We start from the raw sequence: 21635 nt of genomic DNA on the forward strand, positions 1-21635 counted from the left end.
TTTTGTGGCATGTATTATTGTTGCAAAAGAAACATATATTTGCCGTTCAGCGTTGCAGTTATACAGTTGCAAGAAAAAGTATGTGAACCCTTTGGAATGATATGGATTTCTGCACCAATTGGTCATAAAATGTGATCTGATCTTCATCTAAGTCACAACAATAGACACTCACAGTCAATAACACATAAAGAATTAAATGTTATCATGTTTTTATTGAACACACCATGTAAACATTCACAGTGCAGGTGGAAAAAGTATGTGAACCCCTAGACTAATGACATCTCCAAGAGCTAATTGGAGTGAGGTGTCAGCTAACTGCAGTTCAATCAATGGGTAATGAGATTAGAGGTGTTGGTTACAGCTGCCCTGCCCTATAAAATCACACACACAACAGTTCTGGGTTTGCTTTTCACAAGAAGCATTGCCTGATGTAAATGATGCCTCGCACAAAAGAGCTCTCAGAAGACCTGCAATTAAGAATTGTTGACTTGCATAAAGCTGGAAAGGGTTATAAAAGTATCTCCAAAAGCCTTACTGTTCATCAGTCCACGGTAAGACAAATTGTCTATAAATGGAGAAAGTTCAGCACTGCTGCTACTCTCCCTAGGAGTAGCCGTCCTGTAAAGATGACTGCAAGAGCACAGCGCAGACTGCTCAATGAGGTGAAGAAGAATCCTAGAGTGTCAGCTAAAGACGTACAAAAGTCTCTGGCATATGCTAACATCCCTGTTAGCGAATCTACGATACGTAAAACACTAAACAAGAATGGATTTCATGGGAGGATACCACAGAGGAAGCCACTGCTGTCCAATAAAAAACATTGCTGCACGTTTACAGTTTTCACAAGACCACCTGGATGTTCCACAGCAATATTGGAAGAAGCAGTATTGGAAGAAACACACACCACTATGTGTGAAGAAAAAGAGGCACAGCACACCAACATCAAAACCTCATCCCAACTGTGAAGTATGTTGGTGGGGGCATCATGGTTTGGGGCTGCTTTGCTGCGTCAGGGCCTGGACGGATTGATATCATCGAAGGAAAAATGAATTCCCAAGTTTATCAAGACATTTTGTAGAAGAACTTAAGGCCATCTGTCCACCAGCTGAAGCTCAACAGAAGATGGGTGCTGCAACTGGACAACAACCCAAAGCATAGAAGTAAATCAACAACAGAATGGCTTAAACAGAAGAAAATACGCCTTCTGGAGTGGTCCAGTCAGAGTCCTGACCTCAACCCGATTGAGATGCTGTGGCATGACCTCAAGAAAGTGATTCACACCAGACATCCCAAGAATATTGCTGAACTGAAACAGTTGTGTAAAGAGGAATGGTCAATAATTACTCCTGATCATTGTGCACGTCTGATCTGCAACTACAGGAAACGTTTGGTTGAAGTTATTGCTGCCAAAGGAGGTTCAACCAGTTATTAAATCCAAGGGTTCACATAATTTTTCCACCTGCACTGTTAATGTTTACATGGTGTGTTTAATAAAAACATGGTAACATTTAATTCTTTGTGTGTTAAGCAGGCTGTGATTGTCTATTGCTGTGACTTAGATGAAGATCAGATCACATTTTATGACCAATTTGTGCAGAAATCCATATCATTTCAAAGGGTTCACATACTTTTTCTTGCAACTGTATGTTATAAATACTTTTTTTACACTGTTGTGTAATAGTGGCAAAATCAAAAATACTTGCAGTTCAGCTGGCAGTTATATGTTCTAAAGCCTTTTGTGGCATGTATAAGTGGCAAAAGAAAAATATATATATATATTTGCCGTTCAGCGGTGCAGTTATATGTTCTAAAAGGGTTTTGTGGCGTGTATTAGTGGAAAAAGAAAAATATATTTGCCATTCAGTGGTGCAGTTATATGTTCTAAAGCTTTTGTGGCATGTATTGGTAGAAAAAAATAAAATTATTATATATATATATATATATATATATATATGCCATTCAGCAGTGCAGTTATATGTTCTAAAGCCTTTTGTGGTGTGTATTAGTGCCAAATGTAAAATACGGTATATTTGCCATTCAGTGGTGCAGTAATATGTTGTAAAGCCATTTTTTGTGTGTATTAGTGTGGAAAAAAAGGGCTTATTAGCTGTTGTGAGGTGAAGTGAGAAAATTGCAGACTTTTTTGGGGTGTTTTGATTTCTTTTTTATTTATTTATTTGATCTAACAGTATTTCAGATAGAGAATAGCAGTCGTGTCTTGACCAGCCAGCCAGCGGTTCTTTAATGGTTGACTTGATCTTCAACTTCGTCGCAAGTGACATCAGACACCCCAAGCCAAGGGTCAGTGGGTTCATCAGACACAATCCTTAGTTGGCATGACCCGGGAGCAGGCCCTGTTCCATCATCTGTCCTCAACCTGCCTCTGTCTTATTCTGCTCCCTCAGCCAGAGACGTATTGTATGCTGTGGGCTCAGCTCCACTATTCAGTGAGGACAAGCTACTAGAAGACAGTCAACAGCTACTGGCAAGCCAAGATGTGGAGGAGACATCCGCCACTTCATCCACTAGGCGGGCAAGTAGTGATGAGGAGAGTGGCATGGGAACTCGTGTTGCAAGCGGTCAAGCTCCTGACCCAGAGAGCATTGAGGAGGACATCAATGACATGCAGTCAGTACTCGATGATGATGATGTAGCTGATCGCACTTGGGAACCGGGTGAAGAAGGGGCTTTCTTTATCCTCAGGAGAAGAGGGTGCCAACTTGCCGTGAGGCAGAAGTGAAGTAAGCAAGTCGCTAGCGTGGCTGGGAGTCAGCAGGGTGGCAGCAGTGGGAGGTCAGGAGCCAATCATGCCCGGGGTAGACCACTCGCTTCGCAGGAGCCTACCTGCCGGGAAGTAGTGGCCATATGTAGAATCTGTGGGCAAAGGGTGAAGCGTGGCCAGGGTGATAATGCTGGCACTACAGCCCTGCATCAACATATGCAGCATGGCCATAAAGTGGCCTGGAAGAACCGTGGCTCTGATTTTGTGGTCCAGCCTGCTGCAGCAATCGCTGCATCTCACAGTGGCACACACCCGGTTTCAGGCAATCAAGGCTCCACCACCTCAGCCAAAGGGAGCTGTCTGTCCTTCCCATCATCTACTGGTCCTGATGCTCCTGCTCCTCCACGTCAATCATTCCGTCAGCAATCGATCACTGAAGCAATTGCCAAGAGACAACAGTATGCATGCATTCATCCAACAGCACAGAAGCTGAATGTGCTCCTGTCCAGCAGGAGAATGGCATCCCCCAACATAGGCCACATGAGCCCTGTGGGGGCTGAACTGGAGGAGGTGCAAGACATTAGAGCACAAGCAATGTGTAGCAAAATGGGTAATTTTTATACACAGGTGATAGCAGAGGAGGAGCAGGAGAAACAGGAGCAGTCAGAGGAGCTACAGAGTGATGAGGAAGAGGAGGTAGAGGACCCAGACATACCACGGCAGTATTCAGTTGAGATAGAGGCAGGGAGTCCCTCCGAGTCACTTGCGCAAATGGCCCACTGCATGCTCACCTGCTTCGGTAGTGACAGACGAATTGTCACCATTCGGCAGAGGGATGACTTCTGGCTCTACACCTTGTTGGACCCTTGCTACCGGTCCAAAATGGGTGCCTTTTTTACACCCGCTGAGAGAGAGGACAAACTGAACTACTATAGAGACATCCTATGTAGTCAGTTGGCCACGGCCTATCTGCACCATCATCCATCGTCTCGCAGGTCTGACCAGGGGGGCCCTCTCTGAGCTCACATTCCACTACCATGGCTGCAGTGGCATGAGGTGGCAGGAGCAGTACCAGCTCTATTAGCAGCAGCCTTGCTGATGAGCAGCTTTCTTCACCCGCATAGTAAAGAAACTACTCACCAGCAGCTAGACATTGAGCAGAACCTGAACCAGCAGGTGGTGGCATACTTGGAGTCCACCCTGCCAGCTGTCATTGAAGATCCACTGGACTACTGGGCAGCCAAACTGGATTTGTGGCCGCAACTGGCCAAGTTTGCACTGGAAAAGCTGTCCTGTCTGGCCAGTAGTGTGGCATCACAGTGGGTGTTTAGTGCGGCGGTGGCCATAGTTACCCCAAGAAGAACTTGCCTGTCCACCCAAAATGTGGAGAGACTGACCTTTGTCAAGATGAATCAGGTGTGGATCAGCCAGGATTTTCGCCCACCAATTCCTGATGCATCAGACTAGATAATCCATGGTGCTACATCAACACTTTGACAAGAGAGAGCGGTTTCTTCTGGCAACCTGCCTCAGCTACTATTCTGATGCTGCCACTCTCCTGATGATTAGTGATGAGCGGCAGGGGCAATATTTGAATTTGCGATATTTAGCAAAAAAATTTTCGAATATTTTTCATATATTCGTGCATTAGCAAATTCGAGATAATCTTGATTGCGAAAATCAATGTATTATTCGTGTAATGCATGTGAAATACAGGCGTGGGGTAGGCAACATTTCTATTGGTTTCTAGGGATGTTGCTAAGCTGTGACAAAGCCTTCTCATTGGCCCACAAGCTAGAAGAAGGGAGGGATGATCACCTGATGTGTCCTGTGTTAAATAAATAGAAATATATATATATATATTTGTCATTACGAATATATAGCACTGTATTTTAAATATTTGCTAATTCTCGAAGTCCTGATATTTGCGATAAAAATGAGTTTTTAGAATATTCGCGCTCAACACTACTGATGATACACATCTGATGCCAAGTGCTCCTTCTTTCACCTATCATCTTCAGCTGGTATTGGTATTGCCACCAACCTCCACACTATTTCACCTTGCCACTTTGTGGTCTCCTGATACTGCTGCCACCTCCACACTTTGTCACCTTTCCACTCTGTGGTTTCATACTGCTGCCACCTCCACACTATGTCACCTTGCCAATCTGTAGCCTCCTGATTTTGCTGCCACCGCCACACTATGTCACCTTGCCACTCTGTGGCCATTTGATGGCCTCCACACTGTCATTATGCCTCTCTGTGGCCTCCTCCTGATGCTGCCGCCACCTCCAGACTCTGTCATTGGGCCACTCTGTGGTCTCCTCATGCTGCTTCCACCTCACCACTATGTCATAGGGCCACTCTGTGGACTTCTCATGCTGTTCCCACCCTCCCCACTTCATGACTGGGCCACTATTTTTCCTTTCGGCCTTGCTGATATCATCATTTATTTGACCCTTCTTCTTATTTGTCAGAAGGAATGTAAAATGAGACACACAACAGATCCTGTCTGTGTAGTAGCTGCCGGGCCTGTATGGTCCCATCAGAACTGGCTTATGATTTGGTAGCCAAAAGCAGGAGTGGGTACAAAACACAGAAGACATGCAAATATTCTATTCACGTGTCATCTCTGTTTTGGATCCACTCCAGTTTTTTTTTTTTGCATTAGCAATACTGATGGATTACTGACCAAATCAGTGGGTTATTGTTCTGACAGATTATAGGAAGGGCAAAATAATCAGTGCCCTCTCCACTCTGTCGGGGGCTCTACTTGTATAAGTGTTTAATAGAACAGGTTCTGTTCTTGGCGCTAACATCTACCTGTAAGGCTGAGTTCATATTTGAGTTATTTGATCAGTTTTGGCCCCGTAACTGCCCAAATATGTGAAGTGTGCAGTGATTCTAAGAGCTACGCCTGTCATCTACATGTCATACCGACTCACAGTATTATTTCACTACCAAAGTAGGCTCCCTATGATGTTACTGCAAGGCACAATGTTCTACACCCCTATAAAGGCTTTCTGCAGCCAGGAAATAGACATTTTGTAATCCGATTCTCCGCAAATCATTTTTTTTTTTTTAAATAGGCGAATCGAATTTTTGAAAAATTCACTCATCTCTACTGCTAACCCATTCATTTCTATGGCTGCACTGCTACATTGTGATACATGGGAGCCTGACACTTGCTGTGCCCAAAATAGCTGTATAGCCGAACCCTTATGCCTTTTAAACTCTGGGCAGTATTTGCAGATGCTTTGCTCAGTTATAGTTTTGTCAGCTATGTGCTTTTCATTTTATATACTAGAGGCAAACTTGTCCACTTCATCTCTGGCTTATTGGCTTTCTCAGCCACCGTTTTCAGTGGCTGGATGGTATTGCAGTTGCTGGTTTGTGTGGTCACTACTTAGGGGTGCACCTAGCCTATCTGCCGCCTGAGGTGAAAATGGTGTGTCCCCCCCCCCCTTCCGTACCAATTTCTCAATCCAACCCACTCTAGCCTACAAAACATACAGTGCTACAGAATATACAGGGTAATACAGCCCCAGATACCTCTTACATCCAGTGATGTCTCCTCTGATGTAGATGTTCTCTTTCCTCATCTTCTTTATTCGGACCAGACAGCCTTGACAACTTCTATAAGCTGTGTCTCGTCTCTGCAGAGTTTGGTGTACAGACATCTTAGATTCCACACTCTTCTATCATCCACCCCTTCCTAGTACTCCGACATTGTCATTCTGCTGTTAACCCCAATACTGTGCTCACTGTGCTCTACAATTCCTCACTGTAGAAGAAAAAGTCCCTCCAATAAAAATAACGCCCTTCTACTGCTCACAGCGATAACAATGCCCCGGTTGTACTGCCAGCATTAATCATTATCCTATAGTGCACCCAGTAACAATAATGCCCATATTGTGGCCCCCAAAAGTAATAATGTCGGCTATAATGCCTCCAGTAATAAAATAATACTCCTTATAGTGCCCCAATAATAATGCACCCTATTGTGCCTCTGAATATGGTAATGCCACCACAATGTATAATAATAATATCTTCGGTTATGTCCCTATAATGCCCCCTGTTATGTCCCTATAATGCCCCCTGTTATGTCCACCTCACTGTGCTCCAGGAACAAAAATAAAATAAAAAAAGTGTCCCATTTGCTCCCGCAGTCTGAGATGCAATTTTTCAATATACTTTATCGATTGCCCTGCACATTTAACAATAAAATGGCTGTTACAGAAATATATCCTGCATATATAAAAACCATGCAGAAATGTGTATATACACACAACTAGTACATACGCACACATACTCTACATCATACAGGTTATCACATACAGACACATAGTACACATCCCACATGTTATTACATACAGACACATAGTACACATCCCACATGTTATTACATACAGACACATACTCTACATCATACAGGTTATTACATACAGACACATAGTACACATCACACATTATTACATACAGACACATAGTACACATCACACAGGTTATTACATACAGACCCATAGTACACATCCCACATGTTATTACATACAGACACATAGTACACATCCCACATGTTATTACATACAGACACATAGTACACATCCCACATGTTATTACATACAGACACATAGTACACATCCCACATGTTATTACATACAGACACATAGTACACATCCCACATGTTATTACATACAGACACATAGTACACATCCCACATGTTATTACATACAGACACATAGTACACATCCCACATGTTATTACATACAGACACATACTCTACATCATACAGGTTATTACATACAGACACATAGTACACATCACACATTATTACATACAGACACATAGTACACATCACACAGGTTATTACATACAGACACATAGTACACATCACACAGGTTATTACATACAGATACATAGTACACATCATCCAGGTTATTACATACAGACACATAGTACACATCACACAGGTTATTACATACAGATACATAGTACACATCACACATGTTATTACATATAGACACATGGTACACATCACACAGGTTATTACATACAGGCACATACTGCACATCACACATGTTATTACATATAGACACATGGTACACATCACACATGTTATTACATACAGGCACATACTGCACATCACACATGTTATTACATACAGGCACATACTGCACATCACACATGTTATTACATACAGGCACATACTGCACATCACACATGTTATTACATACAGGCACATACTGCACATCACACATGTTATTACATACAGGCACATACTGCACATCACACATGTTATCACATACATATAAACATCACATATGCACTATGCTGGATTCCTGGGGCTCCATCATGCCAGGACTGAGCACCCTGTACTAGGTCAGAATAACACTGTATCTCCTGACAACCCTCCCCCTCCCTCTCTGACCTCGGCCCAGACTACAGAGCTGCATCATTTACACCAGCTCTGGCTGTGTAAATAAGAGGGTAAGGGCTCGTTTACATCACCAGCTGGATTTCCGTTCTATTGATCCGTTCAGAGGATGAATAAAACGCAAATAAATGGATCCGTTATAAATCCCATTCACTTCTGTGGAGGTAATAAAGTGTCAGTTACACTCCGTTTGGCTCCTTTCCATCAGATTCACGTTAATTTAGATGGGAAAAAAAATCCTACATGCAGGACTTTTGCTCACGTCTTAAATAACGGATTTGTGACAGATCCGTTTTGTTTTGCATTAAAGTCAATGAGTGACGGATTGTAATAGATTGCTTCGTATGTGATCCGTTATGGAATCCGTTTTTCTGTTCCTTTTTTTTTTCTGAGCATGCGCAAATGAAATTTGAAAAAAAGAAAACGGATCAGTTTAAAAACAATGAATAACGGAACATTATGGAAAGCAAACGGATGCATTGTGTCAGTTTTGTCAGTCCATTAAAAAGACAGAAAATATGCTTTCCATTATTTATTTACTTTCCGTTATTTTGAACGGATTACAAATATAACGGAAAGACTAGCGGTGATGTGAACAAAGCCTTAACAGGGGACTAGCTAGCCAAGGGGAAGGGCAGTGACCAGCAGTTCTTACTGCAATGTCCGCTCCTCTGATCAGGAGCAGGCTGGGAAGAGGAGTCTTCTTCTGATGTCTTCAGGCTGCTGTGTGCGGGACCGCAGGGCTGGCAGCAGGATTAGATGTCACCACCAGCTCTGCTGCTCATTGGCTACCTGCTGCAGAAGTCAGGAGACTAAAGGACACTTTGCAGATGGAACAGAGGATGCAGTTGGAGGAGCAATTTCACAGCAGGGGCTGATTGTCAATGTGTAATTCTGCACATTGCCGCCCCCCGCCTGCCACTAGATGGCACCGCCTGAGGCCACCACCTCACATCGCCTCATTGATGGTGCGTCCCTGGCATTACTGTATCCCCTGAGAAGTATCCACTAGTAAGACTACTTTTGCACTAGCGGCACGGACCTCTGGCAGACTGTTCCGTCGGCTGAACAGCCTGTTGGATTCGTCCTCCCGCTAGTGACCGTGTGCCTCCGAACTGCTGCTCCGTCCCCATTGACTATAATGGGGTGGGGGCGGAGTTCCGGCGAGGCACGGCTAGAAGCTGCCGGAATAAATGTCGGACATGTCGTCGTTTTATTCTGGCAGCCTCTCGCCGTGTGCTGCCATGCCTCCGCTGGAACTCTGCCCCCCCTCCCCATTATAGTCAATGAGGACGGAGCGGCAGTCCGGAGGCACACGGTCACTAGCGGCAGGACGGATCCGACAGGCTGTTCACGTGACGGAGCACCTTGCCGGAGGTCCGTGCCGCTAGTGTGAAAGTAGCCTAAGTAGTTTGCATTTATTTATATAGCATTTTGCTGAATGTCTCAGTTTTGCACTCAGCCCTTAAGAAATGATTATTGAAATAAGCAAGCTTTATTTGTTTGCCTCTTTGACACTTGTGGTCATTAATCTTAGGCCTCTAAGCTAGAGTATGCTCTTCAGTTAGGGCATGTAGCCAGAAGAAACAGTGCTATGCCATATGTGCTTAGGTCAGACTATACTAGGGTGTCCATGGGTGGCAGAAAGGATACCTATTATGAGGGGCTTTCATGGCCTGGACAGTTTCATTCTTTAATTTGTGGTCAGTAGACCTTATGTAGGGGGAGACTTATTAGAACTGATGTAAAAGAAAACTGGCCAAGCTGGCCATTCAACATCCAAACTCCACCTTCCTAGACTTTCAGGGGCTAGCTATCAGCATTCTGGGGAAAAACCACCAACCAGAACCTGTCAAACCTATGGCAATGCCAGTGAATAGGCCCACTGTGCATCCAAAGATTAGTCTTCTGGCCAGATGCAGTTGCAGATGCTGTTGCTGCCTGTCGGAATATTTATGATGTCTCCAATTAACAGTCTATATTATTTATGTAAATAAATTAGAATCTGTAATGAAGGAGATTCTAGTCTATTATCATAAATACCAAGCTAAAACGAGCTTGTGATCTGTGCTAAGTTAGGCTACTTTCACACCTGCGTTTAGGTGCGGATCCGTCTGGTATCTGCACAGACGGATCCGCACCTATAATGCAAACGCTTAGATCCGTTCAGAACGGATCCGTTTGCATTACCATGAACAAAAAAAAAAAAAATCGGGTGTCGGGTGTCCGCCTGCTGAGCTGAGCGGAGGACAAACGGTGCCAGACTGATGCATTCTGAGCGGATCCGCATCCACTCAGAATGCATTAGGGCTGGACGGATCCATTCGGGGCCGCTTGTGAGAGCCTTCAAACGGAGCTCACAAGCGGAGCCCCGAACGCTAGTGTGAAAGTAGCCTTAGACGACAAAAAGAAGGCGGTGGTAAATCAAAATATGCATTTATTAAATAACAATAATACAGTGCAAAGTAATATAAAATAATGGGGACAAATGGAATTCAATCAATGATATGCAAAATTTTAAGAAAGTCAAAATAATCTAGAGTATATCCACTACTATGCCTTATGACAATACCCCACAATTATATTTTTAATCCATCTGATACCTGATTTCTCTCAGTCTAGTTCAGATTTCCTCTTTTATTGATACAAATATATATACATAATTAATCATAACGGCCTAGAACTGAATTCAGTTCTTTGGAGGTGATACAGTGTTTCCAACAGTACATATAAATCTCCCTGAATCGGATTAAGTTTTAGGATGATGCTGCAGGTACACCCCAATCTTATTCCAAAACAGATACTATGCACAAAGTATGGTTCATTGAATATATATATATATATATATATATATATATATATACATAGTACAGATCAAAAGTTTGGACACACCTCATTCAAAGAGTTTTCTTTATTTTCATGACTATGAGAATTGTAGATTCACACTGAAGGCATCAAAACTATATATTAACACATGTGGAATTATATACATAACAAAAAAGTGTGAAACAACTGAAAATATGTCATATTCTAGGTTCTTCAAAGTAGCCACCTTTTGCTTTAATTACTGCTTTGCACACTCTTGGCATTCTCTTGATGAGCTTCAAGAGGTTTTGATCTATATATCTATAATTACCACACTCTTAGTTATATAAAACACACATATTTAAAGGTGTTGTCCAAGTTATATTTATTGATGACCTATCCTCAGGTCATCAATATCAGATTGGCTGGGGTCCGACACCCGGCACCCCCGCTGATCAGCTGTTTGAAGAGGAGGCGAGCGCCGTGATAGAACTTGCCTTCTCTTCATTGTTTACCTTCTAGCCGTTGTATCTGCAGCAGTGAGCAGGTGTATTTACACCCAATCTGTCCCATTCATTTAAATGGGACGGATCGCTTCTATACAAGTGTATAGAAACGAGCCGTCCCATAAAAATTCACAAGGGTTTGAACTTATATTACCCTCTTGAATAAGACAAAATCAGACAAAAATGGCTTCTCTTAATGTTCATATTCATATACCTGTATAGGCCTTATATGATGGACTCTTTTTTTTTTTTATACTCAAAAGTTCTAACAGATCAAGTTAATCTCCTGACCAAAAGTATGGAGAAAAAGAGTCAAAAACTTGAGCATTGGGAGCAACCCCTATTGCTAGAGGATGAGACTCTGCTGCCTAGGAAACAGTTCCCTCTTGATCTTAAAGAGACTTACCACAAGAGCTCTGGTAGATGGCCCACTGAGCATTTCGATGACCAAAAGAGACCTATCTGCAGGTACTGCCACAAAATAGGCCATACAGAGAAGATGTGCTGACATTTAAAAAGGCCAGCCCTCGAGGCTAAGGACTGCCCCTCCTGTGGAAAAACAGTATGTACGGAAGGTCTCAATACCCAGATATGTAGGACTCTGTCCTGAAGTGGTTTTCCAGAATAATGGGGTTCATTTTGTTGCTCTGCTGGACATCGGTTCTCAAGTTGCCACCCTTCAGACAGCCACATTTGAGAAATACTCAAACAGTAACCTGCTGATGCAGCCACCAGAATCCTGGCTGAGCATTATAGCCAGTAATGGCAAAAGTACACTGAAATAAAAATGACCCTTAAAACTTTTAATAATATTAATAAATTAATAATATCTGCAGGTAAGCATCCATTGGCTTATTACCTTTTTTGCCATCATGCTTTTTCTACTGGTCCCCTGATGAACCGAATCATTCAATAGGGGAAATGCGTTGGGACCTTCTTGAAAATTGGAGACCGCACAATGTATGGGACATTTGATTGAAATTTGGTATCATCTAAGGCTCCATTCACACGTCCGTAATAATGGGCCTGCATCCGTTCCTCAAATTGTTAAACGGGTGTGGACCAATTCATTCTTAATGAGGCAGGAATGGATGCGGACAGCACACAGTGTGCTGTCCGCATCCGCATTTCTGGAGTGCGACGCCGACCTTCCGGTCCGCTGCTCCGGAAAAAAATTGATCATGTCCTATTCTTGTCCCTAATTGCGGACAAGAATAGGCATTTCTATGGGGGTGCCGGCCAGGTGTATTGCGGATGCAATTCACTACAGACGTGTTAATGGACCCTAAGATTGGGAACTACTGGATAGGTATGGACATTCAATATAAGGGTACAGCCACCGATCGGGGCGATTACTACGCTTTTGGACTTTTGGATATTCAACACCCACTATTGAGCACCCAGAGGATTCTGGATCACAAGCTTCTTTCTAAAGTACTCAAGTTCCTGCAGAAAATATCCAAGTGACCCTGATTTGGTAATCTGATGAATGCAACTTCTTCACAATGATATCGTGAGTAACCACATTAGTGGTGATACATTATTGTGTTTATACATATGTCCCATATGCTGATCTCTATTTATTTAAGTTTTGTCTAATTTCTGTTTTTCCTTTGTGTAGATATTATTATATACATTTTTAAGATATTATTAACCCCTTTTTGACTGCCATACAGCTATATATGTGCTATCTGCACATACCCCATGCAGATAGCATGTATATAAACATCATGGCAGGGGGGGTGGCTAGCTGCAGACCAGGAAAGACGTTTGGTGCAGCAGCTCCGTCTGTGGAGATTTTATCCAAACTCATCTGCCCGGATTTTAGAGTTTATAATCCTCTCCAAAGACTGCAGGCGTCTCTACTTAACATCCGCCACCTTTTGAGACCCATCTGAGTCCAAAGGACTGCTCCATCCCGGAGTTCTGGATTGCGGCCTAGTGGGGGAAGAATCCTCGGCCTAGTGTGGAAGCAGCAAGAGGCCACCCCGAGAACCATCCGCCGGTCCGAACAGCAGGAAAATACCACCGCATGCCTGGTATAAGGTAATCTCACCTCAATAAGCGTGCCTTCCTCAGTCCGGCTGTTTCGGGGGACATAGGCCTGAACCGGAGGAGTTGTCACGGCGCGGGCGCCATTTTACACCCGGCCCTCAAATTGCGATCCTCAGCGGCAGCTGCAACTCCCCCGAGCGGGATACAGTATGCGAAAATTGGCTGGCAAGAAGCTCTGGTAAAACGCCCAATCATATTGAAACTGCTAAGACATACGGCTGGACTTTCTAATCCAAATCACATTATACCTATAGCAGTTTTCATCACAGTGAGCAGATTTTTGCCTATTTGTGGGATCCTTGCCTCTTCTACAGCGATCCTCCAACCGTTTACTCTCATATTTGGGATACTGCGGTGCTTTAAGAACACTCCCTTTAAGTTTTATGTTTTAAAGAGACAGTAACCTCTTTTTGCCAGCTGTGTAATTATGGCAGAAGATGTCTAACCCTACTCATAAGAGGCTGCAGATGATAAGTACAAGCTTAAACTACTTTTGCAACAAATGAAGTCACATTTCACCTATTTGTCGGATGAAGAAGTGAGTTATTAACTGCAGAGACAGAACATACGCATCTATGGTGAAAGTCGGAAGGTACAGGGGTGTTGACCAGGACTCCTATAAGCAGCCTAAGGCACCCTCTTTTGCACAATCGGACCTTGACAGGTTTATGATGAAGAAAAACTCAAACTCTCAAGGGGCGACCCAGACTACCCCGAAAAGTAGCACGCAACGCCAAACTGCTTCTCACCAAGATAGGGAAAGTGATGAAGAGGACCAGATTGATGCATCCTCAGACCTACCAATATCCAGAACCTTCATCTCACAAGCCTTATCTAAGGCATTAAATCCTGTACTAGAAGAACTTTCTAAAATAAAAAGAGAAGTAAGGCAAATAGGCCAGAGAGTTGAAGCTTTAGAATCTAACCAGTCTGCTGTAGCCGAGTACACAAGCAAAAATTCCTTGGCTCTATCTATCTACCAACAACACATCAATCATCTGTACGACTATATGGAGGATCAGGATAATAGAAGCAGAAGGAATAATATTCGCATTAGAGGAGTCCCAGAGACTGTCGCTGCTGAAGCAATTCCATCTGCTACTAAAGAAATTTGCTTATCCCTGCTGGGAGAAGACTACCCTGATCCTATCATAATAGAAAGAGCTCACCGTGCCCTACGTCCCAAACCGAAACCTGGCGACCACCCAAGGGACATTATTTGCAAGCTCTTAAATTTCGCTCAAAAAGACCTAGTGATGAAGAGGGCCAGAGAAAGTGGGAACATCGAATATGAAGGTGCTCAAATCCTATTGTTCTAGGACCTGGCCCCTGCTACCCTCAATAAGAGACGCGCTCTAAAACCCCTTACTGATCACCTTAGACAAAAGCGCATTGCCTTTAGATGGTTGTTTCCATTCGGGATGCTGATCACATGCAAGGAGAAGAAATACGTCTTGAGATCACCCAAAGACCTTCCAGATATCCTCGCTGCCCTGGATATACAAGATGTAGACATCCCGGACTGGTCAGCCACCAATGACGTTCTGATCCCACAAGACATCATCCCTCCCACCTCATGGGAAACTGTGGGGTGTGGGAAAGCGATAAAATCAGGGTAAACTTACCCCTAGACGTATTATTGCAGAAGAGGACTGATCATATTCATGTTTTTCCAATGTTCCTTATGTTCTGTCTATATGTCAGTCTGAATCAGATGAGCTTACGGCTGCTGACTTGTATAGTCCCTCCAACCTCCTTTAACCCCTCGGGGTAACTCCTTTTGAGTTATCTTCTGCTCCATACGATCCGGTTGGGAGGACTGTATGACTGGCAGCCTGGGCCTTATTAGTGCCTCAGGTTAAGTCATAACCTACCCTAAGTTTAAACTTTAGCAAATATGATGGGTTATTGATATCTGTCTCGTTGCATGTATTACTCACTTCTGAATTCCTTGTTTCTTTAGTGAAGAGTCATGCCTTTCTGCCTATAGGTCAGCCCCGAATTTGGGTTTCTCTAGGCTTGACACCTCAGCAGCCTCTAACCTCAGATAGAGGCTCTGACCGAATGAGGTCCACTACTGGGATATTAACATCCCTGGTCCTAAGAAAAATGTTATTGTTTAATCCTTTCCTGATGTTAATGTTATTTTTCTTACCTTTTAGCCCCTTTCCACCCCTCCTTATTCATACAATCTACTCACCAGTGTTTCCAACTACTCTTCCTGAGTCAAGTAGTCCGTATTGTACTCTCATGGGTCCAAGGTTATGTAAGTACACCTCTCCATACCCCCAATATATTTCATGACAGACATACACATATTGACATATAATGTTAGAGGCTTTAGAAACCCTGCAAAAAGGAGCCAGATTCTCCATTTCCTACACAAAGAAAAAACAAATGTGATTTTTCTACAGGAAACACACTTTAAAAACAGAAAGATTCCCAACATGACGAGATCTTATTACAATCTCTGGTACCATTGCACCTCAGAGTATTCTAATAAGCTTGGTGTCAGTATTGGTTTTCACAAGAACACGGATTTCACTATGACTGGTTTAAAATCTGACCCCTCGGGAAGATATTTGTTAGTAAAAGGGACAATAAATACCCAGTTATATACCTTTGCTAACTTATATGCTCCTAACGCAGGTCTAAAAAGGTGGTTCAAGACCATTTGGCAGATATTTGAGGAGTTCAGGGAGGGAATCGCTATTGTAGCTGGGGACTTCAATGTCGCCCTTAACCCTCTTCTAGACACTTCTTCAGGTAAATCCTCTGTCCCCTTAAATTCACTCAATGCAATTAAAAAGTTCATGCATAACAGCAGTCTGATCGATGCATGGAGAACTTACAACCCAAGGGAAAGAGACTATTTCTTTTTTTTGCCACCCACATAATACATACCATAGAATTGACTACATACTAGTCCCCAATGCCCAGATCCATTGTTGCACAGAGACCCATATGGGAAATATAGTACATTCTGAACATGCCTCCGTAACTCTCACTTTTAAAATGCCAGATACGCTCCCTAGAACATACATTTGGAGACTTAATGAGACTCTTCTGAATAATTCAGGATCAGTATCTCCACATATATTATGGGAAGCCCATAAAACAGTTATCAGAGGTGAATTTATCTTGATAGCCTCCCATGTGAATAAACAAAGACGTGCCAAAGTAACATATTTATATAAAAAAAAATCTCCATGTTGGAATCCTTACACAAAAATTCCCAAAACACTCAGCAATTATTGGAACTTTCCTTAGCTAGAGATGAACTTAAAGAACTTCTTAATAAACAATCGGCCAAGTTATATCTTGCAACCAACCATAAATTTTATGCTCATGGAAATAAACCCACTAAGTTCATGTTAGCGTTATTAAAACAGCGCAAACGGAAAGCCAGGATCTCGGCTATTCTAACAGATGATAAGAGACTAGTTAAAAATGATTTAGATATAGAAAAGGCCTTTCATAAGTTCTACTCAGACCTATATAACATTGAAAAGTCAGATATAGTACCCCTTAAAGAGGAAAAGTTGGCCATAACGAAAGAGTTCCTGAGCAAAATCCATCTCCCAACTTTATCCTCTGAACAAGCTAAAAATCTATGTACCCCAATTAAGCTCCCAGAGATATCAGCTGTGTTAAAAAATATGGCAAAAGGGAAGTCCCCGGGTCCTGATGGTCTCCCAATGCTGTACTATTTATCTTTCAGAGAGACGTTACTTCCACATCTACTTAATTCTTTTAATGAGGCCCTGTCAGGTAACGCTTTTCCGCCGCAAACTGTTAATGCTCACATCACTCTGATCCCCAAATTTATGCTCTAGCTATAGGCCCATCTCTCTATTGAACTTAGACGTTAAAATATATGCTAATTTATTAGCTAATAGAATAAAACCTCTACTAAAGGATCTTATACATCCGGACCAGACAGGATTCATCCCTGGCAGGAAGGTAAAGACAATACTTATAAAGTCATAAATGCCATAGCTTATGCAAAAAAGACTGGTACTCCTTTTGTGTTATTGGGGACGGATGCTGAAAAAGCATTTGACAGAGTGTCCTGGTCCTTTATTAAAAACACTTTAGATTTCCCTACTCCTTTCATAGAGGCCATCCCCTCCATGTACGCATTTCCTAACGCAAATATTAAGATTAATGATATTCTCTCTCAACCTGTGCAGATAAATAATGGAACAAGACAGGGTTGCCCCCTGTCACCTATACTCTTTATCCTCACAATTGAACCCCTTCTACAACATGTCAGACAATCTGAAGAAATAAGAGGCCTGTCCTGTGGCCATTTAGAGATAAAACAAGCGGCATATGCCGATGACTTACTTTTAATGATCTCTAACCCAAAAATTGCCTTCCCCGCTATCATTAAGACCTTCACGACTTTTGGCTTTATCTCAAACTTTAAAATAAATTAAACCTCACACCCAAAGTTCTCCAGATACTTAAAGAAAATTCCCCATTTGAATGGACACGATCCCATATAAAATTCCTGGGAATAAACATTACTCCAGATCTAAACAAGTTGTATGAAGCAAATTCCCCCCCCCCCCCCCTATTAAAATCCATACCTGCAATTTTAAACTCTTGGTCCCCTTCCTTTATCTCCTGGATAGGCAGACATAACATTTTTAACTCCTTAATAGTCCCAAAATTCACCTATCTACTGCAAGCCCTCCCAGTAAAACTGCCGAACAGTTTCTTCGAGTCATTTAGGAAGATGTGTTCCTCTATTATCTGGGGTAATATAAAAGCCAGAATTTCCAACAAGATTCTACTTCTTCCTTTCCTAAAAGGTGGAATTGGTTTCCCATCCATCAAAAGATACTATAGAGCTGTTCATCTTAACAGAATCATTGACTTGTTAAGAAGACCAGATCACAAAATATGGATCCCCCTGGAGGAAAAACTGCTGGGTCGTCCTATTAGACCCTTGTTACTATCAGAATCTGGTGATTCTCCTCATCCGACTACAGGGGCACCTTTGACCTCAGTCTCTTTGGCACTCTGGAAAACCCAGATATGAGAGGAACCTGCTTAACCTTCCCTTCGACACTCTTGAACATTAGGGACTGTGTTAGTCTCGACTCAGACAGCTGCAGTATCCTACCCTCCCAAATAAAAAATTCTATTCTACCTATAAATGAGCTGTTAGATTCTAATGGCACTTTTTTAGACCCTTCCTCTTTAATAAATAAATTCGAACTCACGAAATTAGGCATCAGGAAGCCAGTAAAGAAGCGAAACCTAGAGCAAAATGGTAAAATACGGCAGAGACAGAGGCGCTGACCCTTCTGAAACGCCGAAATCGCACAAAGGCCAGCAGGAAATGCGGCGATTTTTCAACAAGAAAACGGCACACTCACCAGGCCTGAGCGCTAAGATGGCGGCGGCTGCAGCGCGGGCCAAGGAAGAAGATGAATCGGAAGCCGAAAGCACCAGAGGAGAGGACACAGAGACCCAGGACAGCTCTCCGGTCTCTAAAGCCTTCTTAACCAAGGTACTGGGGCAAGTGCTCGAGAGAGCTATTAAACCTGTCCTTACTGAGCTATCAGACATCAAATCTGATTTAAGGCAAATCGGCCACAGGGTGGAAGTTTTAGAAACAACAGCCCAGGAGGTAGTGGCGCACTCAGCAGGCACAGCGGAGCATGTAGAACTACATACAGCAGAGCTGAACAGAGCCATGATTCTACTTGAAGATCAAGAGAATCGTAGCAGGAGACGGAACGTCCGCATAAAGGGCCTACCTGAGTCCTGGGCGAATGAAGCGCTGCATAAAGTAGCAATGGAGATTTTTGCTGATCTAGTCGGCCAGGAGGCGGCCTCGTCCATTGTAATTGAGCGGATACATAGAGCGCTTAGACCAGCTCCAAAGCCCTCTGAGAGACCCAGAGACGTTGTATGCGGCATCTTATCATTTGTAGATACAGCTCGCATTCTAACTGCAGCAAGAGAGCGAGATCGGATCATATATGAAGGGGCAGAAATAGCTCTTTTCCAAGATATTGCACCCTCCACCTTAGCAAAACGCTGCATCATGAAGCCGTTGCTGGACGTCCTGAGAAGTCAAAAACTTCCCTATTCCTGGCTGTATCCATTTGGACTCTCCATCCTCAAAAATGGAAAACGGATAACGATCCATACGCCCGAGGACGTACACAGAGCGTGGCCGCTCCTGGGACTTCAACCTGTAGAGGTTCCTACCTGGATGCCCATAGTACATCCAATATCACTTCCTCACCTACCGCAAATGGAGTCCTGGAAGAAGATTCCTATCACCAAGGCGAGCAAGATAATGAGAAGCGCGAGTCGTCCATCTTCACCCCCGCCGTGATTAATCATAATAGCAGGCGAATATTCAGATCACTAGTTAGTTGGGGCCACTTAACCACATTTCACCCTCCTGTCAGGTATAGGACAGGGTTGTGGGAAAGGGTCCAAGGTTTAATAGGTTAACAAAAGGCACTCTGCCAGGTTGCGTCATGAACCACCACTTACCTATAGAGGGAAAGAATGAGGGAAAAAAAAAAAAAAAAAAGGGGGGAGCTGGCACCTTCACTTAGCTTTGGCCTAATTTCTAGGAGCACAAGGGAGAACAGTTAGGCAGACACACGTATGCAACTCAAGCTAATTTGGAGATCTGCCTAACCCCCCCATCCCCCCCCCTCCTGGTAGGGAACCAGAGAGCCTCATAGGATAATAATGCATTAACGTATTATGATATAATGCAAGGTATTGTGGTGATGTTCATCTTTTGCCAACACGTTCTTAATGGTTCAGGTTTTTTCTCATAATGTTAATGATTGCACTGGTTTTCAGCCTGAGGTAGGCTGACAGGCTATAAGTTAAATACAAACACCCCTATTACCGCCTCACAACGGTACACAACACAACATAGTATTTGTTCGCATCTGAGACTTGGGCTGTAGGTTTTTGTCCTCTCTTAAGTCACAGATATTTGGGAGAGTCTGCTGGATTAGACTGACTCTACCCTATTACTCAGATACTGCGTTTATAGGGGTTAATTGTAGTCAGATAGACATAGCTGTGTCTACTGAAACTGGCTGTGTAAGTACGCCAATATACTCTACAACAAAAGGCTACATAAGTCAGTCTGTTCTTACTGTTATATTTCATTCATTCTTACACTTACTGTTAATAATTTGTGAAAGTCTTATTATTTGTACGTGTCCTTCCTCCCCTTCATTCCCAATATCCTTTCCCCACTAGCCAGTTGTCACCATACACAGAAGGGTTTGGTACCTGTGAGAAGGTTCCTCTCAAACAGAAATTCAAATTATAACACAAATTCTTAAGTGGGACCACACTATGAGTGACTTAAAGGTCACAACTTTTAATGTAAAGGGGCTAAACTCCCCTGCCAAGCGTAGCAAACTGATGCTAACCCTTAAGAAACTGCACACCCATATCATATTTCTCCAGGAAACACATTTTCGCCAGAATAAAATACCAAAGATGCATACCCATCCGTATAAACAATGGTTCCATGGTACACACCCATCATCTGCCTCCAAGGGAGTCTCGATTGCTATACATCATACTGTCCCATTCACAATGAATCAACAACTAACAGATGCAGAGGGCAGGCTATTATTGCTTAAAGGAGATATAGGAAATTGTAGATTCACTCTGGCCAATCTATATGCTCCTAACACGGGCACTGTCCCATGAATAATAAAAAGCTTGGAAACAATTAAAACATTCGCAGAAGGACAGATAATCATAGGGGCGGATCTCAATCTAACTCTCAATCCTTCTATAGATTCATCCACCACTAAAACGCATATCTCGCAAAAACACATTGCTAAATTGCATAAGAGACTACAGGAACTACATTTAGTAGACGTATGGAGATGCCTCAACCCCTACAGTTAAAGATTTTTCTTTTTATTCCAATCCACATAAATCCTACCAGAGACTTGACTATATTTTAACCATTACCTCTCTTTTGCCTCTTTTTAGCAGCTTCTGGGATAGGAAACATCACGATTTCAGACCATGCTCCATGCACGGCGAGTCTCACCCTGGCCTCCCTGCCTAGGAGGGATTGGAATTGGAGATTGAA

Source organism: Bufo gargarizans, chromosome 2, assembly GCF_014858855.1.
Source record: "Bufo gargarizans isolate SCDJY-AF-19 chromosome 2, ASM1485885v1, whole genome shotgun sequence".
Taxonomy (NCBI): domain Eukaryota; kingdom Metazoa; phylum Chordata; class Amphibia; order Anura; family Bufonidae; genus Bufo; species Bufo gargarizans.